At 45.1% G+C, this 18,116-nt stretch overlaps 1 protein-coding gene across 2 annotated transcripts in view; it reads left to right on the top strand.

Moving 5' to 3' along the window:
- The window catches only part of RARB (retinoic acid receptor beta), a 548,867-nt gene that overhangs the window by 15,968 nt on the left and 514,783 nt on the right, over positions 1–18,116 (top strand). For both annotated transcript variants that reach the window (XM_075922032.1, XM_075922031.1), the window contains exon 2: positions 3,696–3,789. The gene's annotated coding sequence lies outside the window, so the exon portion shown is untranslated. The remainder of the gene's footprint in view (positions 1–3,695; positions 3,790–18,116) is intronic.

The raw sequence follows: 18,116 nt of genomic DNA, 5'->3' as shown, positions 1-18,116 counted from the left end.
CCCCTTAATTCGAACTAGCTAGTTCGAACTAGGCTTAATCCTCGTAAAATGAGGTTTTCCTAGTTCGAACTAAGCGCTCCGCTAGTTCGATTTAAATTCGAACTAGCGGAGCGCTAGTGTAGCGCCTATTAAAGTTAATTCGAACTAACGTCTGTTAGTTCGAATTAACTTTGTAGTGTAGACATACCCACAGTGAGGAGGACGAGGAGGAGGACAAGGCCAGCAGTGTTACGATGCTCACCAGCCAGGAGGACTTGATCTCCCTGGAGCCAGTACCCCTCTCCCATGCCCTGGATGTCTCCCAGGCATCATCTGATGCTGTGGTAGGCCCATCAGGTGAGTGCCGTTAGTTTACATAGACACACCGGTGGAGTTGGCGGGCGGTGAGGGGCAGCTGCGTGCTCCTCACTTGGCCTTCTTGGCCTGGGGATCGTGCAGCAGCCTGTGCACATGAGAGCATGTGGAGCTCCAGTCCGGGTCACACAGCCCCAGAAGGCTGCACTAGAGGACCCTTGTGCTCTTGCCCACTGGGTGTTTGGAGAGGCCTCTCTTACTCTGGACAGCGGGGTGAGACACCCTCCCTCCACAAGCCACCACTGGAAGGAGGCTAGGGACATGGAGACACACACATTCTCACAGAGCAGTACCATGCACAGCACATAGGCGTGCCCACACTCTTAGGGCAGCATCCGCTCCCGGGGACAGTGCAACGAGGCGCAGCAGCATCTGCACCTCCCCCCAACACCCTGCCTCCCTTCCAGTGGGCAGGGATACAAGTCCTCCCTCTCTGGAATGCTGCCGCTGCCAGACCCGGCATGTGCATGGCACGGAGGGAAGCCCAGCCGCCCTATGGCCCCCTCCCACCCGCAGGATCCTGGTCTGGCAGCACCTTCCCATGCCTGCTTGTTCTGAGGATGTGGGCGTAGTGAGGCTCTCCCTTGGAAATCTGTGCCCCGGCAGGCAAGGGCCCACTGTCTAGGCCACAGATGGCCTTTCTCCAAGCACATTGCCTTCGTCTGACCTGAGACCTTTCAGTGTCGGCTCAGAGATGAGGGCTGGGCTTCAGGCACAGTGTCTCCGGGGATGTCTGTCCTTCTCCTTATTCTACACAGCTGGACCAGCTGCAAGAAGGGAGCAGTTGACACCTCCCGTACCAGCCTCCTGACCCTGTGTGACCCGTCGGTGCAGGAGACCACAGGAGGCCCTGCAGAGGGAGCATATTGCTGCCATGCAAGCCCTGAAGCTCTCCATGGACCAGCCTGACCAGAGACTGAAGGAGAGCCTCCAGCTGCGCTGAGATACCTGACAGGAGCTGCTGGCGCAGGGCTGGACCATCTGCGCAGCTCTCCAAGCAGGCATTGCCAGCATGGTGCCTTCTCCTGCTGACACTCCTGCCCCAGCTCCTGCCACTCTTGCTTCTCCTCCTCCCCTCCCCCATGGCTGCTGAGGGCACCGCACATGAAGCAATGAGACCAACCCAGGTGGGCGCCACTCCCAGCCTCAGCCCTGAGCCTCTCCTCCCCCTTCCAACTCCCTCCTCCTCCCTCCCAGGTTCTTTCCCCAGCCCCTCCTCAGTTATATTTACCCCAAATAAAAACCAAAGACTTTTTTCTGGGAAAAAAGTGTAGTTTATTGTCTCTGCGGGGGAGGAAGGGAGGGCAGTGGAAGGGAGGGGTGTGGGAGGAAAGGCAGAGAAGAGTGATGCACAGGCTCCTGGTGGGGAGGCCTTGGAGAGAGTGTCACTGGGGTCCTTGTGTGAAACTGTCCCTCAGGATCTCCTGGATGTGCATAGCCCCCTGATGGGCCTGCTGGATAGCAGCCATGCAGGGCTGCTCAAAGGCCCTGTGGATCTGGTCAGCCTCTGCCCCCTGACCCTGGCAGGAACATCGCCCCCTTGCTTTCACAAATATTGTGAAGGAAAGAGCACGCTGCCACCACTTGGGGGATGTTCCGCTCCCTGACATCCAGGCAGCTGCGGAGGCAGCGGAACCTCCCCATAATTGCTCAAAGGTGCCCTCCACCACAGTGCGGGCCCTGCTGAGCGTGGCATTGAAGCATCCCTTGCTTTGGTCCAGGTGTCCAGGGTAGGGCTTCATTAGTCAGGGGAGCAAAGGGTATGCTGTGTCCCCCACAACACAGACTGGTATGTCCATGTTCCCCTGACGGTGCAATCGGGGAAAAAGGTGCTGGCGTGCCGCTTCTGAAAGAGGCTGGAGTTGCGGAAGACACGTGCATTTTGCACCTTCCCCCACCATCTGACGTAGGTGTCTGCCGGTGATGGTCCACGACAGCCTGCAGGACTATCAGAAAGTACCCCTTGCAGGTGATGTATTCAGATGCCCAGTGGTCAGGAGCCTGGATGGGGATTTGGGTGCCATCAATAGCACTCCCCCTGCAGTTGGGGAAGCCCAGAATGGCAAAGCTGGCGATGATGGGGTTCACATCGCCCATGTTGATGGCCGCATCACCTGTAGAAGGAGTCAAACAAACAATCAGAGAATCACAGGGTTGCCAGGGCCCTTGGGAGGTCCACAAGCCCCCTTCCTTTCCCTCCACACAGCAGGAGCAACCTCCCACTTACTCCATCCCGTCAGGGCTTTATGAAGGCAGGAGTGAAAAATCTCTTGGGGAGGGAGCGTCCATCACCACCACCCCCTTCCTCGGGGAACCATATTTCAGAAGTTTACCACCCTCCTAGGATGATAGCACAGGCGTGCCATACCTACATGACCACGGCCCTGACCGTCAGTCTCCCTATGCTGAACTGGTTCCTGACAGATTGGTAGCTGTCCGGCATGGCGAGCTTCCAGATTGCAATGGCTTCCCATTTCTGGAGGGGGAAGGCAGGTCTCGTGGGTGTCCTGTTGCTGGAGGGCAGGGGCACACACAGCTCCAGAAAGGTGTCCTTCTGCATGCGGAAATTCTGGCTCTGTGGCTGCTGTGCCTGGCTGGGGCTACCCGCTGCTGCTGCATTGGGACAGGGCTTCACGGAGATGGGGCTTGCTGGTTCCAGGGCTGCCCTGCTTGGCCAGCGCTCCTCGATGATGTGGCTTCTCAGCTGCCCCGCTGCTGCTGTGCCGGGACGGGGCTCTGCAAGGACGGGGCTTGCTGGTCCTGTTGCTGCCCTACCTGGCTGGGGTTCTTTGGGGACAGGGCTCCTCTCCGCTGGACTCCCTGATTGGCTCGCATTCCCAGGTTCTGGGGCTCTCTGGTCCAGCAACTTCTGTGATCCTGTCAGACCACAGATGTCGTTGGACCAGAGAGTCACGGATTTAAGAGGTTCAACATGTAGTCCAGTTGACCTATTTGTTGGCTGAGTCAAGAAAGCAACGGTGCATCCATTTATGTTTTTTAACTTTATTTTTTAGAAGATTGAAATTCTTTTGTATTCTTGATTCTGCTGACAGGACCTTGGAATCCCCCCCACAGCTGTGGGGAAACTTGCATATGTTAATGTAGATTTTGATTCATGTGCTATTATTTCCTGTGGAGTCCACATACAGCAGCTATTCTTCTAGCCTGTTCCTGTCAAAGCTGTGAAGGTGGATTTGCCTCAAAACTTATAGAAAGGATTCTGTGGGGTCAGGAAGGAGAGGGGAGGAAAAAGATATACGAGTACTGTGGATGTGTTAGAAGTTACTAAAATCTCTGCCGTATGCTGAAGCTCTTATTTTAACAATTCTTTTGTTTTCCAGGATTTTAAACTCTCCCAGGTACAAGAAATTAACTCCAGAGTCAAAATCCCAGTGACTTGCTTCCAGTTCCAAGGTGCAAAGGTACAGTTAAGAGGTAAGTTAAGATTTATTTTCAAAATCCGTGGAATTAATTAATTAATTGATAATCGGTGCCATGTCCTTTGCAAGGCAGTCCTTCGTACATTTCCTCCTGTAGAGTCATTTTATCCATGACAGCAGGCTGTCAGACCGTAAGACATGGACATCTGAAAGAGTGGATTTGTTTTGAAGATGTAGCAAAAAGTTAAAAAAAAGAGCGCTGCATAGGGAAAGCACCAATCCAGACTGAATCAGCTGAGGTGTCTGAAAGCAAAAGGTGCCTTACTGTCCCCTTTAAAATATTATATTTTGAATATCAATAGGGTATAGTTGCACTATAGGTTGATCAATGTGCTTTTTTCCTACAGATAAAAGTAAGCTTGGAATAGCTACAGCTTTAGCAACAGGTAATGTCACTGGGAATATGGGAAACTTTTCTGAATTTAGAAATTAAAAAGTATCAGCAAGAATGCCTCCTGTTTCTTATTACACACGAAGGGCAACTTTCTATTGCTGGTGCAGAATCTAGTGACCTTCACCATGATTGGAATGGTCAGAATCTTCCCCTCACCCCAACTCAGATCTAGTGCACGGAACAGTCTGCTACTCTGTAGTTGTTCTCCACAGCCTCTGAGCTGTGGAAGCAGCTGTAGTTCTCTCCTGACCCCCCTCCTCCCACACATGGGTTTTACCTAATGAAACAGTGTAGTTTGTAGACACATAGGCCACCATCTTTGCCACTTCTGTTTGCCATCCATGAAGCTTTATGATGGGAATGGGCCCAGGAAGTCCCTTTTTATGGGCTGTCTATATAAACTGTTTTAATTCTGCCACCCTATGAGCAGGTGTGGGCAATAATTTTTGAGTGGGGGCCACTTCAAAATTTTTTGAAGTAGTTGCTGGTTGCCCCCGAAGGGGCGGGGCCTTGGGCAAAAGGGGCGGAGCCTCTAAAAAGCAGCATTTAAAGGACATGCGCCTCCCCTGTGGCTCCCAGACATCATGTTACCAGGGGCCGGGAGCTGCAAGCCCTTTCAGTTCCTGCTATTTAAAGGGCTCACTGCTCCCGACCTTGCTGCTAATGGGTTGCCTGGGAGCTGGGGACATGCAAGCTCTTTCCAGTGCTTCTGTTTAAAGGACTTGTGCCTTCCCCTGGGGCTGTTGCGTGATATCCACCATGGGGAAGTTTGAACCACTTAAATAGAAGCAGTTGAAAGGGCTCCCAGGCAACACGCTAAGGGGCGGGGCTTGGAACAGCCATGTGGGCTGGTTCAAAGCCCTAGGCAGGCCGGATCCAACCCACTGCCTTTGAAACTCTCCTGACAATGTAGTTGTGGTCAGAGAGCAGAATATCATACGCCCTAGATATCATCTATATTGGTGTTTTGATGCTTGGTGAGAAGAACAGGGTAGGGAGCCTCCTTTTTCTTGCACCAGAAGGCAGGAAGGATTTCTGGGAGCTGGGAAGTGGGCTTGGCTACTGTGTTAACTCAGGCAACACATCTCTATGAGAGAATGGTCTAGGGTGAAGAGGTACATCCAGTCCTCCAGGCTGCCTGGTAAATGTTGTGTGTTCAGCAGAGTGTTCCAGCTGGCAGTGGTAACAGAACACGTTCTGATCTTGCTCATGCTATCCCAGACATGCTTCCTGCTCTGTGCTTTTGGCAACTTTGCATTAGCTGTGTCTCAAGTGCCAGTTGCATGCCCTCTTTTCTTTCACATAAGTATGTCCCATAAGGGTGTGATTTAGCCTAAGTAAAAATGAAGTAGTTTTACATGCCTCTATTTTTCTGCTAGATCAGATAACATATGGACAGGAATAGATCTCTCGCTTTTAAAATCAAAGTCTTCCTGAAACATTTTTGATGTTATTTCCACACTGAAAAAAAAGGGTATTTGATAATGGTGTGCATATGTACTGTATAAGAAGTGGGACCTAAATTCTGAATCCTTGGGTTTTGTGGCCTACTAGTAGAAATTCTGTGACAGCTTCAGTCAGTGATATTGAAAAATTGAGGCTTTATTCCATTAAATTTGAAACTGAATAATACTGTTAGTAACAGAGCTGGAGAGTCTTTTTTATATTCATTTTATTTTACGCTCTACCCAGAATTTCAGTTTTTGGTGTGCCATAGAATCCTTTGAAACATGCCAAACTATACTGTAGCAGGTGTCAAGTTGGGAAGTGTGAGAGTTCTGCAGGTGGGGAGGCATGGTATCAAAACACATCTGAAAAATAACCTGCAATGAAATAGTTATTGTATTAACTAATGTCGTGTATGAAGTGTTATTATCATCATATCAGTCCCAGGATATAAGAGAGACAAGGTGAGGGAAGTAATATCTTTTATTGGACAAACTTCTGATGATGGAAAACAAATTTTGAGCTACTCAAAGCTTTTCAGATCTGAAAAATTGTCCAGACCTAAGGAAGAATTCTGTGTAGTTCAAAAGCTTCTCTCTTCCATCAACAGAAGTTGGTCCAATAAAATACATTATCTTCCAACCTTTATATACAATGTCCATCTTTACGTTTCTATATCCCTTAATAATGAAGGGGGCAAGTCATGCTTGTGATTTAGTTTTTTAGGTGTTCAGCAAACTCAGGAAGACAATGCAGCATCCTTGTATGCTCTGTTTTTATTGTAAAGGTTATTTTCACAACTGTAAAGGTTAGAATAGCAAAACTTTCTAATTTTTATAATTATGTGATAGCTTATGTTTGGTGCCAAGGCATGAATTCCACAGCCATAGAATCATAGAGCATATGGGCTGGTCATGTGCTTCATTTTTAGGATTTTCTAGTGATGCACATTAATTATAAAAGGCTGGTATTAAGAAAAACCCTTTTAGTTATGCGATGAAAGCCAGTTTAAAAGCCAAAACAGATTTGTTTTTAAGGTTTGTGGGATTCTGCATAAGTTTTTGCAGGGGAAAACTTGAGAAGTTTTTATTGAATCTAGTCCTAAAATATCAACAAATGTTAAGCTCATTTTAGTGGTTTATAAAAGTACTCACATGATTAACCTGCTAATTTAAAACTCTTCAGTTTCGTCTGCAAACAATCATCCTCTTTCAGTTTCCTGTTTTCTCACAAACTGTCAAACTGTCTGGCCTTCATGAAAGGCTACAATAAAATCAATGCTGCATTTATTGAATAGATGTTTACTTATCACATGTGGTCATTTAGAATCAAATATTACAAATGAGCATAGCTGGATCCTTGGAAATGGTCAGTGAGCTGTAACACATTGGATCCAAATTCTCAAGAATCTTAAATAATCGAAACCCAATGCTTTGTTTTTTGTTTTTTGTTTTTTTACAGCCAATAGCAGTAAAAATATAAATAAGCCAAGAGAAATTTTCAGCACTAGAATGACAATAACATAGTTTTTGAGTTCAAGTGACAGTAGGCCAGATACTCAACAGTGTTAGGGCACTTAAGTCTCATTGAAGTCAGTGGGAGTTATGTGCCCAAATATCTTTGAGGACCAGGGCCATTGTCACTAACACAGATTTACATAGTTTGGTGTAGCTACATAAAATATAAAGGGAGGTATAAGAGACTCCTGTACAGGTGGGATCTCTTTGGTCCAGTGTCCTGGCTCTTTTGAATGGAGATTGCCTCTCTCCTAGAGCTGGAAGGGACCTTGAAAGGTCATTGAGTCCAGTCCCCTGCCTTCACAGCAAGGCCAAGTACCATCCCTGACAGATTTTTACCCCAAATGGCCTCCTCAAGGATTCAACTCACAGCTCTGGGTTTAGCAGGCTAGTGCACAAACCACTGAGCTATCCCTCCCCCCGTACAAAGCACATGCGATCTTTTATAGGGTAAAAGGCTATATGCCACATTTATTGAGACTACAACAGTTAGCATATGCTTTTCAGTCATCCCCTCCCCTCCCCTCCCCCCGCCCACACATACCATGCACACAGTCCTACCAGTTGATGTTATAGTTACCAGTCCAGAGTCTGGATCAGTCTAGTGGCCAGCCAGATTGAGCGCAGAGGGGAGCCGGGATTTGTCAGTCATGATCTGATGCTCTTGGAGTTGGTGGCAAGACGAACCCAAAGTCCCATGACAAAATATCCTGCCTTTATAGTCCCTTTTCCCTGTTGAAGTCTATGGATTTTGCTGTGTCAGTTTGTGACCAGTTACTCCTTAATAGGTGTTATCTTTTGATGTTAACATTCCAAAACGCCTCTGAGAGGGTCATTCTGTCTTGGATTGATTTAATCAATTGTCTTTAGGGGTGCCAGCCTTCACCTTAGGGTCCTCAATCTGCCCTTCCATGGATGCGCGTTGATGGTTTTCTGGAACTGATACATCCCGTTAAATTTCTTCGCCCCTCCTCTCTTGACCATCTCGCCTTCACACCTTATCTTTTTCTGATGCATACGTTCCTCATTCACACAACAGTCTTTTACAGAGACCTTCAAAGGTATACAAACAGCCGTGTTTTATATTGAGCAATAAAAAGCATTGTAAATTAAACCCTACTAAATCTTGTAATCCGAACAGTTCACATTGTGGCCCAGGCGTTCAACATTCCACTAATCTCATTAACATGGACACAAGACAAGAACCTGTCTCTTATTAAACCTGAAAACAAAGAAATGTATATTTAACTAAAGGGCCTAATGGATACAAGATCCTGCCTTAACATCCGTACAGACGCTAACAGTCTGTCAGATGCGTTTCTACCAATGCCCCAGAGGGTCACAAATTAAAAGGGTGACTGGCAGGATGTAATTAAGTCATACATTACTACATTATTAAACCTTCTTTTACAAATATAAAGTCTCACTCCTACATGAGGACTTGAGTAGTCTCAAACCATGGAGTTTGCTAGACTAGGGGAGGTCAAGGCTTCCCTCCCAGCTGTTGGCCCTGCTCCTGGGTGCCAGCCCTGACCACTGGGCTCTGCTCAGGGCCCTGGCCGGGGCTGCTGTCCTTGCTGCCAGGGCTGTGCTTCTAGGTGTCAGTCCAGGCTCTGCTCCCAGTCACCGGCCCTGCTGCCTTCAACCACCAGCCTGGGCTAAGCTCCCCACTGCCAGCCCAGCCCTGAACCTGGCCAGCTGGGATTGTCTGGAACAGCAATATCCATGGCCTGGCAGGATCATAGATGTTGCCAAACCAGAGGTTCCTGTAATTTAGAGGTTCAACCTGTGCTTAGATTGCCTAACTCTGTTATGAAGGATTCTTGTGATCTTTTGATGAAGTCTCCTCTCTTTATTGTTTGCAGCAGTTCTTGATATTTGGCGTAGGCATAGGGCATGTCTGGCTACAAAGATGCTTTTTCTTTGTCAAATGAAGATCCGCTGAGATTTAGCAAGATATAAAAAGTTTAAAAATCACCATTTCTTCCTTTGACGTGTGTTCTTTAGGAACATTTTGATAGCCGCATAAAGTTACTGACCATTCCAAAGCTGAGGTCACACTGCTGCTAAAATAGTAGAAACTGTACTAGGTGTAATGTGCCAAGCATATGGTCTCATTTACTACTTCTCTCTCCCAAAGCAGCACCCCACACCTAGGAGTTTGTGGTGGTGCTGTAAGAGAGAAAAGTGGGCTGCTCTAGGTTTCCCTGACTGTTGCCTAGCCTAGCACTTGAACTCAACTATTTATCTTTCCTTCTGGTAAGTGGTCTTCTCTTGTTGGTAGCTGATATTGCTAGTGTGTTTGTAGAGGTAGGACTTGTTCTGTGTTGTGGGTTCAAATGATGAAATTAGCAAGGGGGTGTTGTCACAGTTGTACATGGTATAGTTTGTTTTGTTTACCATGTTCTGTGAAACAATCTACCAAATTCACGCAAAACAACATTTAAAAATATTATTTACTTGGCATAGTCACACACTCAATAATTAAGAAGTGTCAGATTTATGATTGCCTGGACAATTCTACTCCCAGGTGTATTACAATGCAGTCATCTTAATTATGTAATTCCATGCTATTGTTTCTACAGAATTTGTGCTGCATTTGTTGCATGAGATGGTTGCATAAAGTAGCAGAATTAAGATTGCACAGGCAACCGTAAATCTGATGTTTCCTAACATTCTATTGATTGAACTTGCAACCTAAATAATTTCTAATGTAGTGATTTGTGTGCAAGATGATTATGTAATTAATAAACAGCAAGATGTCTTGTATAAGTGTGTGTGAGAGAGAGATTGGTGTTAATCCTCAGAAATTTGCATATAAGTCAATACAGGTTGAACCTCCTAAATCCAGGACTCTTTGGTTTGGCAACATCTGTGGTCCAGTAGAATCATGGATGTTGCTAGACTAGAGAGCCCTGGTACCCAGGAGTGCGAGCCAGTTGGGAGTCCAGCAGCGGAAGAGCCTCACCATCGGGACTGGCGAGCCGCATCCCGAGGAGCCCTGGCTGTGTGCGGCACAGTGGGGCAGCCGTGGTGTCCAAACCTGGTGTGGTACAGCAGGGCAGCCACAGAGCCCCAACCCATCATGGCAGCAGCAGGGCAGCCGTGGAGCCCTGTCCATTGGAAACCCCAGCTGGGTGTGGCAGCAGCGGGGCAGCCACAGAACCCCAGACAAGCATAGTAGCAGCCAGGCAGCCATGGAGCTCCGACCCAGCAGGGCAGCCACGAAGATCCATTCCCAGAAAGCCCCAGCCAGCTGGCAGAAGCGGGCCACAGCCAAGCCCCAATTCTTGTAGCAGCAGGGCTGGAGCAGAGCCAGCAGGAGGGAGGGCAGTGTCCTGGGAGGCAGGTGGCAGGGGACCTCCCCTGATCCGGAAAATGGTTCTGAGGGTGCTGGACCAGGGAGGTCCAACCTGTGGTAATGTGTTCTAGGCAGTTATATTGAACTGCTTTTTAAAAAAACAAACAAACAATGAATAGTTCTGTGGCACCTTAGAAACTAACAAAAATATATATAGTATCATGAGCTTTTGTGGGTAAAACTCTACCGATGAAGTGGGTATTACCCACGAAAGCTCATAATCCTATATACTTTTGTTAGTCTCTCAGCCCTGGTCTACACTAGGGAGTTATTTCAAAATAACAGACTGTTTATTTCAAAATCTGTACTCCTGCTTTCATTGGGGAATAATCTTATTTCAAAATAGTTATTAAGTTATTAAGTTCTCAGCTTTCACTGCTTGCTTGCCTACCTCGATGATGGACAGCAAAGCATTTTGTCTCTGTGTGCTCTGGTTGCCCTCACTCGGGACACCATAGCACTCTGCAACATGGAGCCAGAACTGCCCCTGGGCACTCTGGTGTTTTTTTTGGACATGTTGCTACAAACCTGGCTGCACTTTCTGAAGGCTGCTATCCAGGAGGTCCATCGGGGGCTGTCAGTATCCAGGAGGCCCTGCAGAAGAGCTTCCACCCTGAGGAGCACTCAGAGCCTCCCTGGTCTGCCCCACTGGGGGCTTGTGCCTCATTCCTCCCTCACGTCCTTCCACTTACCCCTCCCTAATCCCCGTTCCTGATGTCAAATAAAATACATGTATTTTCATGAACACAAACTCTCTTTATTTAATAAAACTGGGGGGGAATGAAACTCATTTTTCGAGGAATACAGGATCTGTCAAAAAAGGGTTTATTTTCAACAGATCTGTGTCTAGACTGCCATTTTTTTTTCGAAAAAACTCAGTTTAGAAAAAAGCGGCAGCCATGTTTATGCTAATGAAGCTCTGGATATTTAAATCTCTGCTTCATTAGCAATTTTGATTAGCTTAATCTACATCTCTCTGTTGACGGATGCAGTCTAGACGTAGCCTTTGTGTGGTCACAGCCTCCTGGTCAGTGATTGGGGTGGGGAAAGGGCCAAAGTAATGTTAACAAACATACATATTTAACTTTTCACAGAAACAGATTTACTAGCTAGGAAGTCTAAAAAAAGCAACCAAAATCAACAAAAAAGACTCCTCTTTGCAGAGCCGTAAGATCCTATGAGCAGAATTAGGAAATCCACTCCTTGCAGGACAGTGGATTTGCTCCTCTTTGCAGAGCTGTAAAATCCTATGAGCAGAATTAGGAAATCCACTCCTTGCAGGACAGTGAGGCCTAGTGGTCAAAGTCAGTAATTTAGCTCCTGTCCACAGGATAGTAAGACCTAGCAACTTGAGTCAATAAATTCAGCCCTGTCAGCAGGGCAGTAACATCTGATGGCCACTGCCAGACACGGAGGGAGGAGTTTCACCACAGCAGAATGATTTGTGACCTCCCTCTCCACCACACTCTTGCTCAGGGCCCTGTTAGTGGCCATAGTGCAGGCCAGCGAGTCAGTGGGGAAAGGCTCTGACTGAAACATGCTGACTCAAGGCTTTGTCACTCTCACCAGTCCATCATCGGAGTCCCCTGGGCTGCTTCCTGCCATCATCCCTGCAGCTGTGGTCTGGACATACCTGTTATCTCTAGGTTCTTTCGTCTGCTCATCTTGTGCCATCTTCATACCCTGCATGGCCTCCGGGATTGTCTTGGCATCTGCTTGGACTATGGCATTTCTAGCTTCCATGATTCTGGGCTCTCGCTGAGCCTTGGCTGGAGCAGGTGACTTACATCCTTCTTCCATGGCAGTCAGCCCCAACCGAGCCACGCTGTTCTCATTTATACTGGTACACTGAGAGCATGCCCCATAGGTTGAAAGGACTGTGGCTTCCTCATCTCACAATGTATCCCCTTTGCGTCCAGTGTGGGGTGAGTGTGCCCTGTCACGCGGTGTTTTCAAGAAGTCCAAATACTGGACTGTAGAAACTCAGATGGCATTGCATTTTGTTTCTCTGTGGTGTTTATTTTCTTGACTTAATCATGGCTCAGATTTGGCAGGAACACCCATTGCCTTTAAGTCATAATCCAAAATATGGATTTCCAGACTCACTGCCTGAACAGAGCACACAGATTTAAGTAAATCATATCAAAGCCTCCTCATACAAGGTAAATATTTAACTATCTCATCCCCAGAACTGTATATCAAATTGCTTGAACTGTAGTTTAACAGGATGGGGAAAATCAATTAAAATTTTTAAAAATTGATATTTTAATTTAAATTAAATACATGTTTATTTTAAAAATTAGATAATGTATAATTAAATTAGGAATTATGGCAACCTATATTAAGACCTACATTTATTATAATGAAGGCTCTACTTAATTCCATGATATTACGGAGCCCATGATATTAGACTTTCACAGCAATTTTGACTGCAGGAGCCCTGCCTTGTGTGGAGCTGACAGTCAGAGCCCCGACTGTCAGCCCTGGGCAGTTACTGTCTACCCCAGGCATCTGACAGGAGTCTTCACTATTAGCCCAGGGCTCCTATGCTCAGCCCTGGGTGTCCGACAGCTGAAATCATGGAAAAGTTGTAATGGACTTTAATACTGCAGATAATAAGGTCTATTATGACTTTTCTGCAATTTCCCATGGCTTGGGAGACTGATATTGGGAAACAGATTGATTGGCACTTGAAAAAGAAGGAAAAAAGATTGTTTTCCTGTTTTAACTATAACTAAAAATGAGGCATGGGATAGTGAAAGGACACTGTGATCAGAAACAATCAGTTCACTTAATTAATTACTGATAATAAATACTTTAATAATTTAATAATTGGTTAATTTTAAATGCAAAACATGTTTTTGAAAACGTTTTCATAAAAAGCACATTTAAGGTAGTTTTATCTAACTAATAAAAACAATGTTAGAACTCTGTTTTTAGTGAGTTTTAAATTGATTTCTGGACTTTATCCAAATGCCCTTGAGACTAAATTTAAAAAAATGTGTCATTCACTATTTTGTAATATAAACATGAAACAATTAAGAACCTGAATAAATGTATATTAAGATATATAATCATTTAAATAGCTGTGTACAGATAGCATATCCTCCTAGTTAGCAAAAATAAATTCCAAATTCAGTAGAAAAAGGAAATTTAAGTTGCTAACTAACATGTTTTAATGGTTTACAAACACTGATAATCTTTTTTTAGGAAAATAACTAAATCAAGGCTTCCTGCTTGCTGGTTATTAAAATTGGTGATTTAAATCAATCCACCCTGTTCAACAATTTATTTAATCGGTACAGTGGATAATTTCTTCGTTCTCATCTCCTTAGGGGATTCTATATTTGCCACTCCAACAATATTTATGGTCAAGACATATTTTTTCCTTGTTTGCTGTCTCTCTGACCCCTTGCTCTCTGTTTTTTTTCTTAGTGTGCCAGTCCTTTTGAGTTATGCACCAGCGCTTCATTTGTATATAATGAAAAAGAAACACCCTTAAAGAAAACCTAATAACTTCAGGAGTTGACTCAGTAAATGCTGAGCGAAGGAGTCAGTTTTCCCTCTGAATTAATAATCAATTCAACATTATGCTTTTATTGTTACTATTGCACATATTTATAGTGTATCTGAACACCCATGCAAGGCTTGGAACAGTAGGTGATTTTAATAAGAGAAATTAACACAATGTTAATGTATTGCTTTAGAGTTCTAATTAGATCTGTGGGGAAGGCCTGGACAAAGGGTCTTTGCACTTTTTCCTATGCTATGTCTAGACTGCGAACTTCTTTTGAAAGAAGATTTCGGAGAGATCTTCTGGAAAAGCTTATTTCGAAATATAGCATCCACACAGCAAAGCACCAGGAAAAAGCGAAGTGCTTTTTTGAAAGATAGCGTCCACATTGATTGGACGCTATCTCACATTTAAGTTGTGATTAGTATGGATGGAGTGGCCACCAGGGCACCTGTGTTATTTCCTGGAGGCCTCTTCTTTTGAAAGAACTCCCTCTTCTATGTCCGCACTCACCTTTTTCTGAAAAAGCTTTTTCGTCAAAAGGCTTCTTCCTCGTAGAAAGAGGTTTACCACTGTTGGAAAACCCCTCTGTTCTTTCAACTTTCTGTCGAAAGAATGCTGTGTAGACATAGCCTAGCTGTTTTGGGCTTTGGATGATGTACTAGGTACCTTTAAATTTCACCTAGCAATTGATTGTCTGCCTGTAAAGGAAATAGAGCACAGGATCTCATGAAAATGGCTGCATTTTGAACCAGCCACTGTTTCTGGGTGGATTTCACACATGAAGTCCCAAGTAGAACTTTGTGCAGTCATCCATTTGAGAAATTATATTGAAGCATGTAGGATCAAAGTGGGTTTTGCGTTTGATGGGAAATGTGCAGATTCTTTTCTAGATAACAAATGGTCTGATAGCACTTTATAGACTAACAAAACATGTAGATGGTATCATGAGCTTTCGTGGGCACAGCCCACTTCTTCAGATGACCAGACTGGTCATCTAAAGAAGTAGACTGTGCCCACGAAAGCTCATGATACCATCTACATGTTTTGTTAGTCTATAACAGTGGTCTCCAACCTTTTTACACCCAAGATCACTTTTTAAATGTCAGGACAAGTCAAGATCTACCCCATCCCTTCCCCAAGACTCCACCCCTTCCTTGAGGACCTGCCTTCTCTGTTCCCTTCTCTCCATCACTTGCTATCTCTGGCCTTTATACACTCTCAGGGTATGGCTACACTGCCGCTTTTATCCGATCCTTCTGTTGGAAGAAATTTTTCCAACATTCGGCCCATCTAGACTGAGCCAAATGTCGGAAAAACCCCTTCTTTTGGAAGCCCCCTCATTCCTTGTGGAACTAGGAATACAGGGGCTGCCAAAAGAGTGTTTGCCAGAAAAATTCCTGCAGTTTCACTGTGTTGAGACAGGAGGTGCAGGCTCTGGGGTGGGAATGAGGGATTTAGGTGTGGGAAAGGGTGAGAGGTGCAAGCTCTGGGAGGGAATTTGGATGCAGGAGGATGTGGAGAAGGGGATGCTGGCTCAAGGAGGTGGCTCCAGGCTGGGGAGAGTTGGACTCAGGTGGAGGGTTCGGGTGCTGAGCAAGCCACAGGCTTGTGACTGTGAGGGTGCAGGAGTTTGGGTTGGGGTGTGTGAAGGGCTCAGGGCAGGGAGATTGGAAGTATGATGGGCTCAGGACACAGATTTGCAGTGTGTGAATGGTGCAAGTGTGTTGTGGGAGATGACTGAGGATGTGGGGGTGCAGGAGTTTGGGGATGTGAGAGGCTCAGGACAGGTGCTGAATTGGTATCCCTGGAGTTGTTTGTTCATAAAACAGCTACAGCAGTGGCAGGCTTCCTTTTGCTGAGCTGGAGCAATCAACTTTAGGGAACTGACCTTTCTCCCTCTCTGATTAGTCCTTGGCCCCTCTGTTGAGATTGCTAATAAGGGTATTGTAACCTGGTAGAATGACTCTCCACCCCAGAAAAAAAGATAAGTTCTTTCTGGCCCCACTCAGGAAAATTTTACCTTATGGCAACATATAGGCTATGTCTATACTGCACCCTTCTTCCGCAAAAGCTTATGCAAATGAAGCGTGGAGTAGAATATCGTGGTGCTTCATTTGCTTGATTAATTAGGGGCTGTTTTTGCGCAAGAGGCTTTTGTGCAAAAAGGAGCTGTGTAGACAGCTCCTTTTTGTGCAAAAACCCCCTCTTGTGCAAGAGCGGTTCTTCCTCATTTTTTCAGGAAGGATGGCTCTTGCGCAAGAGGGGTAGGAGCTGTATAGGTGGCTCCTTTTTGCACAAAAGCCTCTTGCGTGCAAACGGCCCCTAATTAATTATGCAAATGAAGCCCGGAGATATTCTACTCTGCACTTCATTTGCAGAAGCTTTTGCGGAAGAAGGGTGCAGTATAGATGTAGCCATAATCTCTGTTAGATTTAATAATGAGCATGGTGAATGTGTTTTCTGAGCACATGTCCTGTTACCTCAGGAGGCACATCCCAGCTATTAACTATAATTTCTATATACGTGGGGAGGGAGGCGCCTGCATTTGCTAGTTATATTTTGGTCCAGTATTTTCTAGCTAAATATAAAATGGTTTAAAAGATAGTGATCTGTGTATTGTGCTCATGAAATAATTTTGAAAATAATTAGCAAACTTTCTAATCTTTTAAGCTTAAAGCTTCTATTTCAGAAACCTCATGCTCAATAATGATAGGTAATGTCCCAATAAATAAGCATTTTTTCTGAACTTGAAATGCAGTGTCTCTCTTAATTTTTTTGCATTAAGGGAGTGATTTTCAAAGGCACAAAGAGCAATTAGACATCCAAATCCATTTCAAGTCAATGCAAGTTTATTACCTAACTCCCATTGCAGCTTTTGAAAATTTTGTCATTCATGTTTAGTTACTAGAAATGGTGGCTCTCTGAGAGAGGTGGCTAAGAAGCTCTTTCGATTGTTTTGGTTCTGTCATTGTAAATACAGTGGCTCTGGGGTGAGAGGCATCAAACAGTAAGTCTTAATGAGGGTTGAATTAATTCACTTCTAGAAGTTCAATAATTCATCTAAGAAGTGTCAGCAGCTAGCCGGTGTTAATGGTAAGCCTTTCATTTCTGTTAAATCAATTGTGAATAATAGAACCCTTCAGAGAAAAATGATGAAGTAAGCATTGATTTCCAAATTGGGTATCTGATCTGGAGCATTAATAAAACACAGTGCAAGAAGGCAACAAGTACCTTATGCACTCTGGTCATCTAAGTAATCAGAAAAAATCAATAATTTTTGTGTACGGTGCTAGATCTTTTAACATCTCACCTGTCTTCATCATTGTGTCTGTAATTTCATTTTTATAGTTTTGATTTTTTTTGGTTTTGTTTTATAGTTCTCATTGAAGTAAGCAATTTGCTGTCAGGCTTTTGGGTCATAGACATGGCTTGGGGAATAACTGGTTGGGTCAGTAGTACTGTGGAAAAGAATCTAGGGTTTATTTCAGTGGTTACATGGTTACCCAATTACTGCTTTTTAACATCTCTGCACTGTGATGCATTGTTGCTGAGGAGCATAGCTATCTTGGGGTGTGTCTAGACTACCTAGTTTTGTCGACAAAAGTGGACTTTTGTCGACAAAACTATACCAGCGTCTACACTACCGCTGAGTTCTGTCGACATAACGTCGACAGAACTCAGCAGTTTTGTCGACGCTGGTAAACCTCATTTTACGAGGCATAACACCTTCTGTCGACAAAACTTCCGTCGACAAAACGCGGTAGTCTAGACGTACTCTTGGTGTGTGAGAATCTAAGACGTAGGTGCTGATCCATTGATGACTTTACTGAGCACAGGGGTAGTGTGCTCATGGTAGTGTGCTCCTATTGAGGAGGTGAATTTCTGTGTTTTCCACAACCTGCATTGCTTGTACTTTGTTGTATTAATTTAGTTTGAAGATGACACAAGCTTGGATCATTATGGCCAGTTCCCAATCTAGGAGAAAAAGGCAAGGTTTCCCGTCTAGTTAAAACAGGCAGAAGGCATTTTTTAGCATCTGTTCATTTACATCACTGACCTGCAAACTGTGGAGGAGGAATATGCGGAG

The sequence above is a fragment of the Pelodiscus sinensis genome, chromosome 2, assembly GCF_049634645.1.
Source record: "Pelodiscus sinensis isolate JC-2024 chromosome 2, ASM4963464v1, whole genome shotgun sequence".
NCBI lineage: Eukaryota > Metazoa > Chordata > Testudines > Trionychidae > Pelodiscus > Pelodiscus sinensis.
Note: the sequence above shows the minus strand (reverse complement) of the source record. Positions and strands in the feature narration are given on the sequence as shown.